The 17,690-nt window shown below is 47.5% G+C and overlaps 1 protein-coding gene across 8 annotated transcripts in view; it reads right to left on the bottom strand.

Annotated features, from left to right (window-relative positions):
* LNX1 (ligand of numb-protein X 1) overlaps positions 1 to 17,690 on the bottom strand; it is a 291,491-nt gene that overhangs the window by 61,124 nt on the left and 212,677 nt on the right. The gene's annotated exons all lie outside the window — the stretch shown is intronic.

Below are 17,690 nucleotides of genomic sequence, written 5' to 3'. Positions count from 1 at the left end.
AAGCTTCTTAAAATCACATTGACTGTTTTAGTCTCTTTTTGCTAGCAAAAATCTTCCAGATAAATCTGATGCAAGTACGGTCTCATGATTCAAGACGTGTTTATTCAGTAGATCCATTTTTCTCTTCCACCTTTTTGTAGTACGTGCTGATTTGCATACATTAACTAGAGCAGGATCCCCACTAGCTTAAAAATATAGGAAAAAAAACAACAACTAATTTCTTGTTGTGGGGGCGGGAGAGGGGAGGTTATGATTGAATTAGGTTAATAACATTTTCATCCATCACAATTTTATAAAATAAAAAAAGCAATAACATGTTTTAATATTGTTTTGAATATAGATGGTCGATATATCGGTCCAACAATCATTGGGAAAATAAGATTTTACTTACCGATAAATCTATTTCTCGTAGTCCGTAGTGGATGCTGGGACTCCGTCAGGACCATGGGGAATAGCGGCTCCGCAGGAGACAGGGCACAAAATTTAAAAGTTTGACCACTAGGTGGTGTGTACTGGCTCCTCCCCCTATGACCCTCCTCCAAGCCTCAGTTAGGATACTGTGCCCGGACGAGCGTACACAATAAGGAAGGATTTTGAATCCCGGGTAAGACTCATACCAGCCACACCAATCACACCGTACAACTTGTGATCTGAACCCAGTTAACAGTATGACAAACGTAGGAGCCTCTGAACAGACGGCTCACAACAATAACAACCCGATTTTTTTGTAACAATAACTATGTACAAGTATTGCAGACAATCCGCACTTGGGATGGGCGCCCAGCATCCACTACGGACTACGAGAAATAGATTTATCGGTAAGTAAAATCTTATTTTCTCTGACGTCCTAGTGGATGCTGGGACTCCGTCAGGACCATGGGGATTATACCAAAGCTCCCAAACGGGCGGGAGAGTGCGGATGACTCTGCAGCACCGAATGAGAGAACTCCAGGTCCTCCTTAGCCAGGGTATCAAATTTGTAGAATTTTACAAACGTGTTCTCCCCTGACCACGTAGCTGCTCGGCAGAGTTGTAATGCCGAGACCCCTCGGGCAGCCGCCCAAGATGAGCCCACCTTCCTTGTGGAATGTGCCTTGACAGATTTAGGCTGTGGCAGGCCTGCCACAGAATGTGCAAGTTGAATTGTGCTACAAATCCAACGAGCAATCGTCTGCTTAGAAGCAGGAGCACCCAGCTTGTTGGGTGCATACAGTATAAACAGCGAGTCAGATTTTCTGACTCCAGCCGTCCTTGAAATATATATTTTCAATGCTCTGACAACGTCCAGCAACTTGGAATCCTCCAAATCGCTAGTAGCCGCAGGCACCACAATAGGCTGGTTCAGGTGAAACGCTGAAACCACCTTAGGCAGAAAGTGAGGACGCGTCCGCAGTTCTGCCCTGTCCGAATGGAAAATCAGATATGGGCTTTTATACGATAAAGCCGCCAATTCTGACACTCTCCTGGCTGAAGCCAGGGCCAGTAGCATGGTTACTTTCCATGTAAGATATTTCAAATCCACCGATTTGAGTGGCTCAAACCAATGGGATTTGAGAAAATCCAAAACTACATTAAGATCCCACGGTGCCACTGGGGGCACAACCGGGGGCTGTATATGTAGTACTCCTTTTACAAAAGTCTGGACTTCAGGAACTGAAGCCAATTCTTTCTGGAAGAAAATCGACAGGGCCGAAATTTGAACCTTAATGGACCCTAATTTGAGGCCCATAGACAATCCTATTTGCAGGAAATGTAGGAATCGACCCAGTTGAAATTCCTCCGTCGGGGCCTTCCTGGCCTCACACCGCGCAACATATTTTCTCCAAATGCGGTGATAATGTTGTGCAGTCACCTCCTTCCTGGCTTTTACCAGGGTAGGGATGACCTCTTCCGGAATGCCTTTTTCCCTTAGGATTCGGCGTTCAACCGCCATGCCGTCAAACGCAGCCGCGGTAAGTCTTGGAATAGACACGGTCCCTGCTGAAGCAGGTCCCGTCTTAGAGGTAGAGGCCACGGATCTTCCGTGAGCATCTCCTGAAGTTCCGGGTACCAAGTTCTTCTTGGCTAATCCGGAGCCACGAGTATCGTTCTTACTCCCCTTTGCCGTATAATTCTCAGTACTTTTGGTATGAGAGGCAGAGGAGGAAACACATACACTGACTGGTACACCCATGGTGTTACCAGAGCGTCTACAGCTATTGCCTGAGGGTCTCTTGACCTGGCGCAATACCTGTCCAGTTTTTTGTTGAGGCGGGACGCCATCATGTCCACCATTGGTCTTTCCCAATGGACCACAATCATGTGGAAGACTTCTGGATGAAGTCCCCACTCTCCCGGGTGCAGATCGTGTCTGCTGAGGAAGTCTGCTTCCCAGTTGTCCACTCCCGGGATGAACACAGCTGACAGTGCTAACACATGATTTTCTGCCCAGCGGAGAATCCTTGCAGCTTCTGCCATTGCCCTCCTGCTTCTTGTGCCGCCCTGTCTGTTTACGTGGGCGACTGCCGTGATGTTGTCCGACTGAATCAACACCGGCTGACCCTGAAGCAGAGGTTTTGCCAGGCTTAGAGCATTGTAGATTGCTCTTAGCTCCAGTATATTTATGTGAAGAGACGTCTCCAGGCTTGACCACACGCCCTGGAAGTTTCTTCCCTGTGTGACCGCTCCCCAGCCTCTCAGGCTGGCATCCGTGGTCACTAGGACCCAGTTCTGTATGCCGAATCTGCGGCCCTCTAACAGATGAGCACTCTGCAACCACCATAGCAGAGACACTCTTGTCCTTGTGGACAATTTTATCCGCTGATGCATCTGCAGATGCGATCCGGACCATTTGTCCAGCAGATCCCACTGAAAAGTTCGTGCATGGAATCTGCCGAATGGAATCGCTTCGTAAGAAGCTACCATTTTTCCCAGGACTCCTGTTCATTGATGCACAGATACTTTTCCTGGTTTTAGGAGGTTCCTGACTAGATCGGATAACTCCCTGGCTTTCTCCTCCGGAAGAAATACCTTTTTCTGAACAGTGTCCAGAATCATCCCTAGGAACAACAGACGTGTCGTCGGGATCAGTTGGGATTTTGGAAAATTCAGAATCCACCCGTGTTGTTGGAGCACTACTTGGGTTAGTGCTACTCCGACCTCCAGCTGTTCTCTGGATCTTGCCCTTATCAGGAGATCGTCCAAGTAAGGGATAATTAAGACGCCTTCTCTTCGAAGAAGGATCATAATTTCGGCCATTACCTTGGTAAAGACCCGGGGTGCCGTGGACAATCCAAACGGCAGCGTCTGAAACTGATAATGACAGTTTTGGACCACGAACCTGAGGTACCCTTGGTGTGAAGGACAAATTGGAACATGAAGGTAAGCATCCTTGATGTCCAAGGACACCATAAAATCCCCTTCTTCCAGATTCGCTATCACTGCTCTGAGTGACTCCATCTTGAACTTGAATTTTTGTATGTACAGGTTCAAAGATTTTAGATTTAGAATCGGTCTTACCGAGCCGTCCGGCTTCGGTACCACAAATAGCGTGGAGTAATACCCCTGTCCCTGTTGTAGGAAGGGTACCTTGACTATCACCTGCTGAGAATACAGCTTGTGAATGGCCTCCAATACCGTCGCCCTGTCGGAGGGAGACGTTGGCAAAGCAGACTTTAGGAAAACGGCGAGGAGGGGACTTCTCGAATTCCAACCTGTAACCCTGAGATACTACCTGCAGGATCCAGGGGTCCACCTGCGAGTGAGCCCACTGTGCGCTGAAATGTTTGAGGCGACCCCCCACCGCCCCTGAGTCTGCTTGCGTTTGGAATCCGCATCACCTGACCACTGGCGCGTCCATAAACTTCTTCTGGCAGATATGGACATCGCACTTACTCTTGATGCCAGAGTGCAAATATCTCTCTGTGCATCTCGCATATAAAGAAATGCATCCTTTAACTGCTCTATAGTCAGTAAAATACTGTCCCTATCCAGGGTATCAATATTTTCAGACAGTGACTCCGACCAAGCCACGCCAGCACTGCACATCCAGGCTGAGGCGATTGCTGGTCTCAGTATAACACCCGTATGTGTGTATATACTTTTTAATGTATTCTCCAGCCTCCTATCAGCTGGATCCTTGAGGGCGGCCGTATCAGGAGACGGTAACGCCACTTGCTTTGATAAGCGTGTGAGCGCCTTATCCACCCTAGGAGGTGTTTCCCAGCGCGCCCTAACCTCTGGCGGGAAAGGGTATAATGCCAATAACTTCTTTGAAATTAGCAGTTTTCTATCTGGGGTAACCCACGCTTCATCACACACTTCATTCAGTTCCTCTGATTCAGGAAAAACTATCGGTAGTTTTTTCACACCCCACATAATACCCCTTTTTGTGGTACTTGCAGTATCAGAGATATGCAAAGCCTCCTTCATTGCCGTGATCATATAACGTGTGGCCCTACTGGAAAATACGTTTGTTTCTTCACCGTCGACACTGGATTCAGTGTCAGTGTCTGGGTCTGTGTCGACCGTGACACTATCCCGTAATTCCATAAACAAAGCCATCCATTCTGGTGTCGACTCCCTAGGGGGTGACATCACCATTACAGGCAATTGCTCCGCCTCCACGCCAACATCGTCCTCATACATGTCGACACACACGTACCGACACACAGCAGACACACAGGGAATGCTCTGATAGAAGACAGGACCCCACTAGCCCTTTGGGGAGACAGAGGGAGAGTTTGCCAGCACACACCCAAGCGCTATAAATATATATAGGGACAACCTTAATAAGTGTGTTCCCTTTATAGCAGCTCAAATATTATAAATATCGCCAATAAGTGCCCCCCCTCTCTGTTTTTACCCTGTTTCTGTAGTGCAGTGCAGGGGAGAGTCCTGGGAGCCTTCCTCGCAGCGGAGCTGGGCAGGAAAATGGCGCTGTGTGCTGAGGAGAATAGGCCCCGCCCCCTTTTCGGCGGGCTTCTTCTCCCGGTTTTTTTTTTGGAACCTGGCAGGGGTTAAATACATCCATATAGCCCCAGGGGCTATATGTGATATATTTTAGCCAGAATAGGTATATTACATTGCTGCCCAGGGCGCCCCCCCCAGCGCCCTGCACCCTCAGTGACCGCTGGTGTGAAGTGTGCGGAGAGCAATGGCGCACAGCTGCAGTGCTGTGCGCTACCTCATGAAGACTGAGACGTCTTCTGCCGCCGGTTTCTGGACCTCTTCTCTATTCGGCATCTGCAAGGGGGTCGGCGGCACGGCTCCGGTGACCCATCCAGGCTGTACCTGTGATCGTCCCTCTGGAGCTAGTGTCCAGTAGCCTAAGAAGCAAATCCATCCTGCACGCAGGTGAGTTCACTTCTTCTCCCCTAAGTCCCTCGTTGCAGTGAGCCTGTTGCCAGCAGGACTCACTGAAAATAAAAAACCTAACAAACTTTTTCTAAGCAGCTCTTTAGGAGAGCCACCTAGATTGCACCCTGCTCGGACGGGCACAAAAACCTAACTGAGGCTTGGAGGAGGGTCATAGGGGGAGGAGCCAGTACACACCACCTAGTGGTCAAACTTTTAAATTTTGTGCCCTGTCTCCTGCGGAGCCGCTATTCCCCATGGTCCTGACGGAGTCCCAGCATCCACTAGGACGTCAGAGAAATCAAGACCGTTTCGACTTTACATTTTCCCGATGGCTGGTTCTATCTTCTGTCGTCAGGTGTACACAGGGAAGGTAACGGGTCACAAGGACGGCTTCTATCACATTTCCAGAGCAGCTGCTAATGGGCAAAATTCAGACCTGGTCGCACGCAGGCTTTTTTTTTTTTTTGCACTGCTACGACCAGGTAATCGCCACCTACAGGGGAGGTGGTAATCGCTGTGCAGGGGTGCGGTCGGCTGTGCAGTGAGCTGTGTCTGCACAGCCTAAGACTTACTCAGCCGCTGCGACGATCCGGACAGGTGGTGACGTCAGGAATCCTCCCCCGGAACGGCTGGACACGCCTGCGTTTTTCCAGACACTCCCAGAAAACGGTGAATTGCTGCCCACGAATGCCTTCTGCCTGTCAATCTTCTTGCGATCGCCAGTTCAATCGCTTTCTTCGTTAGATTCGTCGCTGCCCGGCGGCTGAGGCGCTTGCGCATTGCAGGCCACACGCATGCGCTGTTCAGACCTGATCGCACGGCTGCGAAAAAATGCAGCGTGCGATCGGGTCTGAATGACCCCCAATGTCTGCAGCCTCAGGGTGGAGGGTGCCATCGGGCTGTCTGATTAGTAGTGATCAACTGCATTGCAAGCACTTGAGGAGGGAACTAGGAAGTATAGCGGCAGGGAGGTCCCACTGGGAGTGGCAGCTGCTGGAAGATTATCTTCTAGTATATGCACAGCGGGTGTCTCTGACTGGTCGCATCTGAAGCGACCACACCAGGCAAGTGGTGAAATTAATAATTTAGACATTTTCCTTCCTCTTCACATACTTAAAGCTAGCATCTTCATAATGCTGGCCATACACCTGGACGACTCGCATTAGATGCGTGCCATCCCACGCCACTCCCCCTCCTACCCCATCATCTCCCTGGTGTGCAACAGATTGTACGGTGCTTTTGCTCCAAGTACGATCTACCCAGATGCGTCACTGACCTCTTTTGTACCTGGTGCGGCAGGGGGCGTGGCTTTGTGGGACCACCCACAGGAGGGGCGTAGCTTCACTGGAGGGGGCCCGACCCGCATTTTCGTCACTCCGGGAGCTGTGGCCTGCCCCCGGAGACTGGCGTGTCTGCAGTACCAGCTCCTACATGGTGACAGGAGCCGGGTTGCTGCTTGTAATGTTACAATGCAGCACCCGGCTCCTTTCACTGAGCAGGAGCCGGCACTTTGGTGTCACCCCTCGGTGGATGACACCCGGGTGCAGGCCGCACCCCCCACACCCACACTGTGACGCCACTGGATCTATCATACCTCCACAGCTGCCTGCTGCTGGGATCGACTGATCATATGTGCAGCACATATGATAAGTTGATGCGACGTGAGACCTGTGGGGCAGCGCATCGCATCGTATTTGCACCCAAAACATGCACGATGTGCATTCGAGGGTTTGAATAACACGTTAATATCGTGTACGAGTACATGATATCAACGCGTCATTCAGTATATGGGAAGCTTAAGTCCCCTCCTGCGCATTTGTCCCATCAACATGAAGGAGCTAATCAAAACACAGGTAGGCAGGGGTGAAGCTAGCCTGTCATCTGGTGTAAAAACTCATCACAGCTCCCACTCCATCTGTCCAGTCCCAGTAGATAAGAGTGACCCCCTACCAGTACCTATATAACCACCATATAACACAGACAGCTTCAGTTACCTTCATATACTATAGTCAGGATTAGTGATCGCCACATAATACAGACAGCATCAGTGACTGATATATAATACAGACTGCATCAGTGACCATCATATACTACAGACAGCATTAGTGACGCTACATAATACAGGCAGCATCAGTGACCATCATATACTACAGACAGCATTAGTGACACCACATAATACACACAGCATCCGTGACTGCCACATAATATGGACAGCGTTAGCGACCGCCATATACTATGGACAGCATTAGCGAGCACCGTATAATACACACAGCATTAGTACCATATACTACAGACAGCATTAGAGACATCATATACTACAGACAGCATTAGGGACTGCCACATAATACATACAGAATAAGTGACCGACATATACTACAGACAGTATCAGGGACCGCTACATAATACTGACAGCATTTATTGACATCATATACTACAGACAGCATTAGGGACTGCCACATAATACATACAGAATAAGTGACCGACATATACTACAGACAGCATCAGTGACCGCTACATAATACTGACAGCATTTATTGACATCATATACTACAGACAGCATTAGGGACTGCCACATAATACAGACAGCATTAGTGACCGCCATATACGAGAATTATTGATTTCCATATACCTTAATCCTAATTAACCACAATAAATCAATAACTTTGTCCCCCCAAAAAATAAGTCACCACCACTATGTAAGGTATAAAAACAACAACTTTGTGCAATACATTTGTGTAGGAGTCAGTATGGGGGTGATCAGGCACTTTTAGTGTCCTGCCCTATCCCCTGACTATACTAGTATGTCTTCTATTGTTGGATGGTCACATGTTAAAGCATTAAGCATTCCAGTGATGGAGGTAGGTTTACAGAGCTCAGATCACCCGTATCCTGGGTCAAATAAAATCAAGTGTATTTTAATTTGGTGTGGTAAATTGTTTCATTTTCAGAATGTTATGCAGTGCTGGGCTACCATATTTTTTCTGCACATTCTATGGGTTTGATTTTGCTATACATCGATGTCGGACGCAGTTGAGCAAATTCTACTGAATCGTGAAATCAGGTGCATAATCTCTCACATTCTAGGCCATACTCTGACGGGTAATCTGCGCCTAGAATCTGGCTGGTGCAAGTTTCAATGGTGTAACTGTTGGCTGTGTCTAAGGACGCACCAAGTGGTATATCAGCATCTAAAGAATCTCAAAGTGGGTATCTCGGTCCTTGCACAGTCAGACCATGGAAGGGCTTGTTAAGGTTATGCACACACAGGTGATGGAGTCTGACTCAGAATATGGCCCTATAGGGCATATCCAAATAGCAGAGTTTACACCGCTGCTAATTGATTGTGCGCCCAGGGAAAATTCAAGTACAGTAGCGGATCTTGCCACGGGCAAGCAGGACTTTTGCCCGGGGCGCCGCCTTCCGGAGGGCGCCGCACCATGGCAAGATCCGCTGCTGCTGTGGTGCCCCCCGCTGCCGCTGCCCACTGTCCCGCTCTCAAGGGAAACTAGACGCTACGCGTCTAGTTTCCCTTCGTGGGCTGCCCGCTGTGAAGGGAAACTAGACGCTACGTGTCTAGTTTCCCTTTCTGGAGAGGACCTTAACTGTAAGGATGTGCGGTGCGCGTTGACATCATCGCGCACCGCACAGCAAAGGTCCTCTCCACAAAGTTTTCCTTCGTGGAGAGGACCTTTGCTGTGCGGTGCGCGATGACGTCAACGCGCACCGCACATCCTACTAGAGTACAGGGGGTGAAACTGACCACGCCCCTTGTATGAAGTTACGCCCCCTAATGCCGCCCGGGGCGCAAGAAGCCCCGGAACCGGCCCTGTTCAAGTAATATGCTTTTCCATCATGCGGCAATCACTAACTCGCACTAACTCAATGATTCCGCATAACATGTGCAAACCCCTTGATTCTACGTAAAATGCGGAGCAATGGGATTCCCTGCAAGCCTGCAATATAACACAGATTATTACTCACAGCTCCTGAGGCTACAATGCAGAACGCTGCCTCTGGTAATTAGCACATGGGGTTCCCATAGCTAATTGAATCAGACAGTGCCAACAATTAGCGCATTGCTCGTTCTGAGTGTGGGCGGGCTGGAGAATGCAATGGCAACTCAGTGATATGAATGCCACTGTCTGATTGACAGGCAGAGGCATTTGTGGGGCAGATGCGGCAAATATAAGGAAGGTCTGGGCTGTTTTCGGGGTGGCCGTGTGACCTCACACATGGATGAAGCAACGGGAAACATGGCCGACCTGCGCCTGCCTTCACAGCCAGACTGCGCAACTTGATGTAGTTTGCTGCAATCGCAATCTAATCGTGATGCGTTCACTGGGTGGCTCTTAGCATGCTGGATGACCTCGCCCTGTGCTGGGTAGCCCCCAACCTGCAATTGACAGCAGTAGCAGTATCTGCTACTGATGCTGAATAAGGTCCACAACTGGAAACTGCACAGTTTGGCTTTTACCAAATTTTTAGGGTGCTAAGCGATGTCTGCAAAGCAATCTAAACATTTCACCTACTTATACTCCTGTTGTTGTTAAAAGTTTATCCTGACTTGCTTTGAAATGTATTCTGTTTATAATTGCTTTACCACAGTTATTACAAGGGTACTTCATTAAAGTTTGATAGGACTGTAACATTCAGCTTAGTCTATCAACAATTTGCCCAGATGTATCTTTGTTTAAAGAATGGCTGCTTAAACACGTCATTAGGAAAAGACATTTCTTCCTCCTGTCCCAGACAGATCAGTGACCCAGCTGTGTGCACTCCAGGTCTCAGCATGCAAATCACTCCCATGCACTAACATTTGTCTCTACAGTGACCAATGATCTTCAGCGTAAGGATGAATGATAGAGGAGTCGGTGTGCTATGAACCAGATGCCGGGATGTGGTCACAGGGTTCTTGATCTACGTTTTAATCCAGACGCAGCAAAGAAGCTAAACCTCTTACAGCTTATCATAACACGTTACATTTTGCAATAAGAGACTGAGCCTAGAATAGGAGTAGGCAGAGAACTGGCTCACATTGCCCCAACATGTAAAGTAACTGCACACTCACTGTAACAGGCAAGCATTACTCACTGAAATATAAAGGTCTTAATTGCATCCATCATTAGCATCTTCCATTTGGACAATCTATTATTACTTGTGTCATGTATGTAATCACCGACTCAAGAGGGAAGCCTGGATTGTTGTTCTAAACTCTAAGAAAGCTTCTCATGATGTGGAATTAGGAGATTACTATTTACTGTGCTAGTAATCCTCATGCTTTTCATGTAAGATCTGCTTCTATTTTTAAAAAAGCATTCTTAAAGTGCAAACCCCCGATGCCCCTCTCCTTCCCGCAGTGAAGAATAAATGCTAAAGATGAATATATATATACATATATATATATATATATATATATATATATATATACACACAGAGTAAAAACCACAGCACTCACCGCACCAGAAGCGGGGCACAGCTATGTACTTACCACTCACAGGGTGGGGTGCATGTAACACTGCACTCTCCACCACAGAAGCGGGGTACACAGCTGTACTTACCACTCACAGGGCGGGGTGCATGTAGCCCATGACCACATCGCTCTAATAAATACAAACAGAGAACCCAGCACTCACCAAAGTAAACTCACTTATCCTCAACAATTCAATAAATAAATGATGGGGGTTTAGTTGGTGGATTGGCCAATGCACGGAAGCCTGTATACCGATTCAAGGTACCCCACCTTCATACAGGTCCTACACTATCACAGAGTCTTAAAACCTGACTACCACACTGCTGCATCATCTGCCTGCTAGATGTAATGTGTACCTGCCACAGACTTTATGGCTTTTAAAGGCACACTAGTCACCTATTGCACTGGCTCAAAGATGATTGCTAAAAAACAGCTGAGACAGGTTCAGGATAATAAAGTCCACACAGGGGTGCATGAGAAAGCTAGTGGCCACGGTTAATAAGAGCTAACCATAGATTAACCCCTTCATATACACACAGAGTAAAAACCACAGCACTCACCGCACCAGAAGCGGGGCACAGCTATGTACTTACCACTCACAGGGTGGGGTGCATCTAGCAGGCAGATGATGCAGCAGTGTGGTAGTCAGGTTTTAAGACTCTGTGATAGTGTAGGACCTGTATGAAGGTGGGGTACCTTGAATCGGTATACAGGCTTCCGTGCATTGGCCAATCCACCAACTAAACCCCCATCATTTATTTATTGAATTGTTGAGGATAAGTGAGTTTACTTTGGTGAGTGCTGGGTTCTCTGTTTGTATTTATTAGAGCGATGTGGTCATGGGCTACATGCACCCCGCCCTGTGAGTGGTAAGTACAGCTGTGTACCCCGCTTCTGTGGTGGAGAGTGCAGTGTTACATGCACCCCACCCTGTGAGTGGTAAGTACATAGCTGTGCCCCGCTTCTGGTGCGGTGAGTGCTGTGGTTTTTACTCTGTGTGTATATGAAGGGGTTAATCAATGGTTAGCTCTTATTAACCGTGGCCACTAGCTTTCTCATGCACCCCTGTGTGGACTTTATTATCCTGAACCTGTCTCAGCTGTTTTTTAGCAATCATCTTTGAGCCAGTGCAATAGGTGACTAGTGTGCCTTTAAAAGCCATAAAGTCTGTGGCAGGTACACATTACATCTAGCAGGCAGATGATGCAGCAGTGTGGTAGTCAGGTTTTAAGACTCTGTGATAGTGTAGGACCTGTATGAAGGTGGGGTACCTTGAATCGGTATACAGGCTTCCGTGCATTGGCCAATCCACCAACTAAACCCCCATCATTTATTTATTGAATTGTTGAGGATAAGTGAGTTTACTTTGGTGAGTGCTGGGTTCTCTGTTTGTATTTATTAGAGCGATGTGGTCATGGGCTACATGCACCCCGCCCTGTGAGTGGTAAGTACAGCTGTGTACCCCGCTTCTGTGGTGGAGAGTGCAGTGTTACATGCACCCCACCCTGTGAGTGGTAAGTACATAGCTGTGCCCCGCTTCTGGTGCGGTGAGTGCTGTGGTTTTTACTCTGTGTGTATATGAAGGGGTTAATCTATGGTTAGCTCTTATTAACCGTGGCCACTAGCTTTCTCATGCACCCCTGTGTGGACTTTATTATCCTGAACCTGTCTCAGCTGTTTTTTAGCAATCATCTTTGAGCCAGTGCAATAGGTGACTAGTGTGCCTTTAAAAGCCATAAAGTCTGTGGCAGGTACACATTACATCTAGCAGGCAGATGATGCAGCAGTGTGGTAGTCAGGTTTTAAGACTCTGTGATAGTGTAGGACCTGTATGAAGGTGGGGTACCTTGAATCGGTATACAGGCTTCCGTGCATTGGCCAATCCACCAACTAAACCCCCATCATTTATTTATTGAATTGTTGAGGATAAGTGAGTTTACTTTGGTGAGTGCTGGGTTCTCTGTTTGTATATATATATATATATATATATATATACATACATACATACACACACATATAAAAGTAAAAGTATGTATATTTGTTCTTACGAGTCTCCTACACGGCTTGATGGAACTGGACCAATATTGGGACAAATACCCTTCATTGTCCTACTTAAAATAGTGGCGGAGTATAATAAAAAAAAAATCCACCGCTTTCGGGGACAGGGCCCTATAGCTGAGCTATATTTAAAATTCACTGATGTTTCTTTGTTTTTCCATCCAGTTATGATTCGGACACCCCTGCCACCAATGCAAATTGGTCCAGTTGAATCCTGGCCAGATTTTAGGAGGGTTAGGGTCCCCGTCAGGCCTCCCGTTGGTGTATGCTGAGCAGAACTTTGTCCCAGGGAGCCTGTCCTGGGCCTTCCGACTGGTTTCAAGGAAAACTTCACAGAGTGGGAACATTGGACCACAGAACGCATACTAGGAGGTTGGGGTCCCGGTCGGACCTCTTAATGGTGTATGCTAGGCAGAACTTTGACACAGGGAGCCTGTTCTAGGCCATTCACTGACTTAAATAACTGTAAATCATTGAACTAAAATAACTGTCAGAAATGGAAGTGAGAAAACAAACACGTTCTGTACCCAAAAGCCTTGGAATAGCAACATTGATAACAGAAAGAAAACTTCAAACCCATCTTGCAATAGAAAAGTGATTATAAAACTGAACAGAAAGAAATGCTGGGTATCAGGGCTAGTGGCGACACCCCAAAAACAAATGGCCAGCCACTTCTAATTATTTTTTATATGGTGACAGTTACATCCAACTCATTGATAACTTAATAACTGGAAAATTTAAACCTGGGCAACGCTGGGTACATCAGACAGACACACACACACACACACACACACACACACACACACACACACACTATTAATTTTCATATTATGGGGTGGTAGGAGAACTTTAGATTGGTTATTCGCCCATACAATAAAATCCTGAGATAGGTAAGCACTCACTAATCCTATGTTGTATGTACCAGGTGCCCTCCGTTGGGTCCCCCTAATCAGGAGTCCATAAACATAGCTTGTGTACGGCAGCACTCTGTCCAAAAGATGCACATCGGGCAGGAATTACTGCAATGTTTCCATGTTTTAATATACTTGTTCTTGCCTGAAGACGGTGTATTCAAAATTGAAAAGTTGACGTAATGCCTGGCTGATGTGCATATTATATATATAGATATATAGAGATATATATAGTCACCATCCTATGGCATTGAGGAATGGGCTTCCTTATTCACAGTACCTGCGGGTGCACCTCATTTGTAGTAATGTTGAAGACAAAAGAGCTCAAATGGATCTCATGACCAAACATTTTTTAGAGAGAGGTTATAACAGCAAACTTTTGCAGTCATCCAGGGCTAGAGCTATGCTCCAACTTAGGATTCCGGTACCCAAGACCAGGGATGAAAAAAAAAACCCTAATACTGTAGTGTGTGTCACTAATTTTACAACAGCCAGTCAGCGTCTCACGAACACAGTCAAAAGAATCAGGCCGGTTATCCAGTCTGATGTAGACCTGACTAGCCTAAAATTCAGCAAATTGTTGCCGTGCTACAGGAGAGGCAGTAACATTAGAGACATGGTAGTGCATAATGACATTTCTCAATTGTCTACCCCAGACACAGGGACATTCCTATCGAGAAAAGCTGGTAATTACAAGTGCACTGGCTGCACTACCTGTCTATATCTGGAGACGGGTGATTATGTGGTACATCCCCACACGGGTAGTAGAATTAAGATCAAGCAAGTTTTGACTTGCACTAGCAAGTTTGTAGTGTACTGCATTAGATGCCCATGTGGGCTTTTTTACATAGGGAAGACCAGTTGTGAATTTAAGGAGCGGATGTCCCAGCACAGAAGTGCTATCAAGCTAATTTTAGAGGGCAAGAGTATTGACCAACCTGTAGCCAAACACTTTAAGCTACATCAGCATGGATTAGCCACTTTCCGCTATAAAATGTTGGAACAAGTACCATTCTCCAAACAGGGAGGAGATAGGCATAGGATGCGATTACAAAAAGAGGCCCGCTGGATACACCGGCTGAATACGGTGGCTCCAAACAGCCTCATGAAACACTATCATTTACCTGTTTTTTATAAATATATTTCAGTGCATGACGCAATCACGTATCAATTGTATCAGTATAGCTATTGTGTGGATCGAGCTTTCAAGGTTTGCGGCTATTTATTTAATAAGCTGTTTTATAATAATAGATCCTGTGGTGATCCGGAATCAGAGCTTCTCTTTGTATATGTTATCATGGTGATGGGGAAACGCACATGCCGGTATACGACATCATCACGGCAGGATTGTCCATGAAAGATGACGTAACCGGAAGTTGGTCCTTGGGTGAGCCGAGGACGCTGCACGAGTGGTGATTTTAGAATGTATAAAGGTAAGATTGCGTAACATTGTTTTGTAACTTCTGAAGACGGTTTAATAAAAAACGAATCGTTAAGCTGAGTGATCTCTAGTCTTGTTTATTTACAAGTCCGGGAGTGCCGCCAAATTCTTTCACTATATATCTATATATATATATATATATATATATATATATATATATATCTCAAAACGATGTGCAGCACTCTTGAAAAGAAGCTTAGCGGCGGCAGCCATATAGCAGATGTCAACGTTTCAATTTTATATTTTTCTTCAGGACATACAACCATATAATAAAATTGCTCACCTTATATTCCTCACCCATGCCAGTGTATTTTTTGATAAACAATTAATTTCATTAGATGATGTATTATATACATTCACCCATGGTAATCTAGGATTTTCCGGAGCCTTTTCCTTTTTGTGTAGGAGAGAATCCCAATTAAGTGTAAGGGCTTTCTATTTAGTATTTAGCATATTTTTAAGACTGTACCCTCTCTGCACAAATCGATCAGATTATCAATTTGGAAGGATGCTAATGTTATCACAGGGTCACTGTTAATTCTAACAATTCTAAGCATTTGAGAGTGTGGATTATATATGTTACTTAATATGATTACACATATTTGAATCTACACTTTGTATTTACCCAGACCGGGTTGCTATGGAGACGCATCACAAACATGCATTGCGTTATACGTGATAATGTCACACTTTAGCACCACAGCCGGTAGGCGCACCCCGCTCGTCAAGAGCTTCATGCACGTGGGTGAGGAATATAAGGTGAGCAATTTTATTACGTTTGTTTGTCTTGAAGAAAATTATTCAAATGAAACGTTGATATCTGCTATTTGGCTGCCGCTAAGCTTCTTTTCAAGAGGCAAGAGTGCCGCACATTGTTTTGCTACATTTACCCTCCCGGGATTGTGCAGGCACCAGACGCAACTACAATCATCAAAGTGAGAGCCGGACTATTGTGTGTGTGTGTGTGTGTGTGTGTGTGTGTATATATATATATATATATATATACACACACACACACACACACACATACACACACATATACATACATACATACCTACATACATACAGTATATACACACACACACATACAGTGGTCAAAGCGGGCCGATATGCAGCGGTATGGCATGCTGGCATGTCGTTTCCACTGACCCGGTAGTCTGGTTTTTTATTGAATTAAAAAGAGTGCAGCAGGAGGCCGGGGAAGTGGCCAACCTGCTGCACTTACACGATGCTGCTCCTGTCTCTGCCGGAGTCCTGCCGGGCACCCATGTGGGGTGCGCCCGGCTCTTCTCCCTGCTGCCGGTGGAATGCCCGGCTCTCATCCCTGCCTGCTGCCGATATAGCACTGCCAGGCGCACACATTGGGTGCGCCTGGTTCCTGTACCTGCTGCCGCTGGAGCCACGCAGGGCGCCCATCAAGGACTGGTAGGCTTTAACATTAAATCACAATCCCCAGTATGTCCCTGTCCCATCCTGCGTCCTCTCCCACCCAGTGTCCCAATCCCCAGTATGTCCCTCTCCCACCCTGCGTCCTCTCCCACCCGGTGTCCCAATCCCCAGTATGTCCCTCTCCCACCCTGCGTCCTTTCCCACCCAGTGTCCCAATCCCCAGTATGTCCCTCTCCCACCCTGCGCCCTCTCCCACCCAGTGTCCCAATCCCAGTATGTCCCTCTCCCACCCTGCGTCCTCTCCCACCCAGTGTCCCAATACCCAGTATGTCCCTCTCCCACCCTGCGTCCTCTCCCACCCAGTGTCCCAATCCCCAGTATGTCCCTCTACCATCCTGCGTCCTCTCCCACCCAGTATCCCAATACCCAGTATGTCCCTCTCCCACCCTGCGTCCTCTCCCTCCCAGTGTCCCAATCCCCAGTATGTCCCTCTCCCACCCTGCGTCCTCTCCCACCCAGTGTCCCAATCCCCAGTATGTCCCTCTCCCACCCTGCGTCCTCTCCCACCCAGTGTCCCAATACCCAGTATGTCCCTCTCCCACCCAGTGTCCCAATCCCTAGTATGTCCCTCTCCCACCCTGCGTCCTCTCCCACCCAGTGTCCCAATACCCAGTATGTCCCTCTCCCACCCTGCGCCCTCTCCCACCCAGTGTCCCAATCCCCAGTATGTCCCTCTCCCATCCTGCGTATTCTCCCACCCAGTTACCCAATCCCCAGTATGTCCCTATCCCACCCTGCGTCCTCTCCCACCCAGTGTCCCAATCCACAGTATGTCCCTCTCCCATCCTGCGTATTCTCCCACCCAGTATCCCAATCCCCAGTATGTCCCTCTCCCACCCCGCGTCCTCTCCTACCCAGTGTCCCAATTCCCAGTATGTCCCTCTCCCACCCCGCGTCCTCTCCTACCCAGTGTCCCAATTCCCAGTATGTCCCTCTCCCACCCTGCGTCCGCTCCCACCCAGTGTCCCAATTCCCAGTATGTCCCTCTCCCACCCTGCGTCCTCTCCCACCCAGTGTCCCAATC

The sequence above is a fragment of the Pseudophryne corroboree genome, chromosome 1, assembly GCF_028390025.1.
Source record: "Pseudophryne corroboree isolate aPseCor3 chromosome 1, aPseCor3.hap2, whole genome shotgun sequence".
Classification (NCBI taxonomy): domain Eukaryota; kingdom Metazoa; phylum Chordata; class Amphibia; order Anura; family Myobatrachidae; genus Pseudophryne; species Pseudophryne corroboree.
This window is presented reverse-complemented; position numbering and strand designations above follow the sequence as displayed.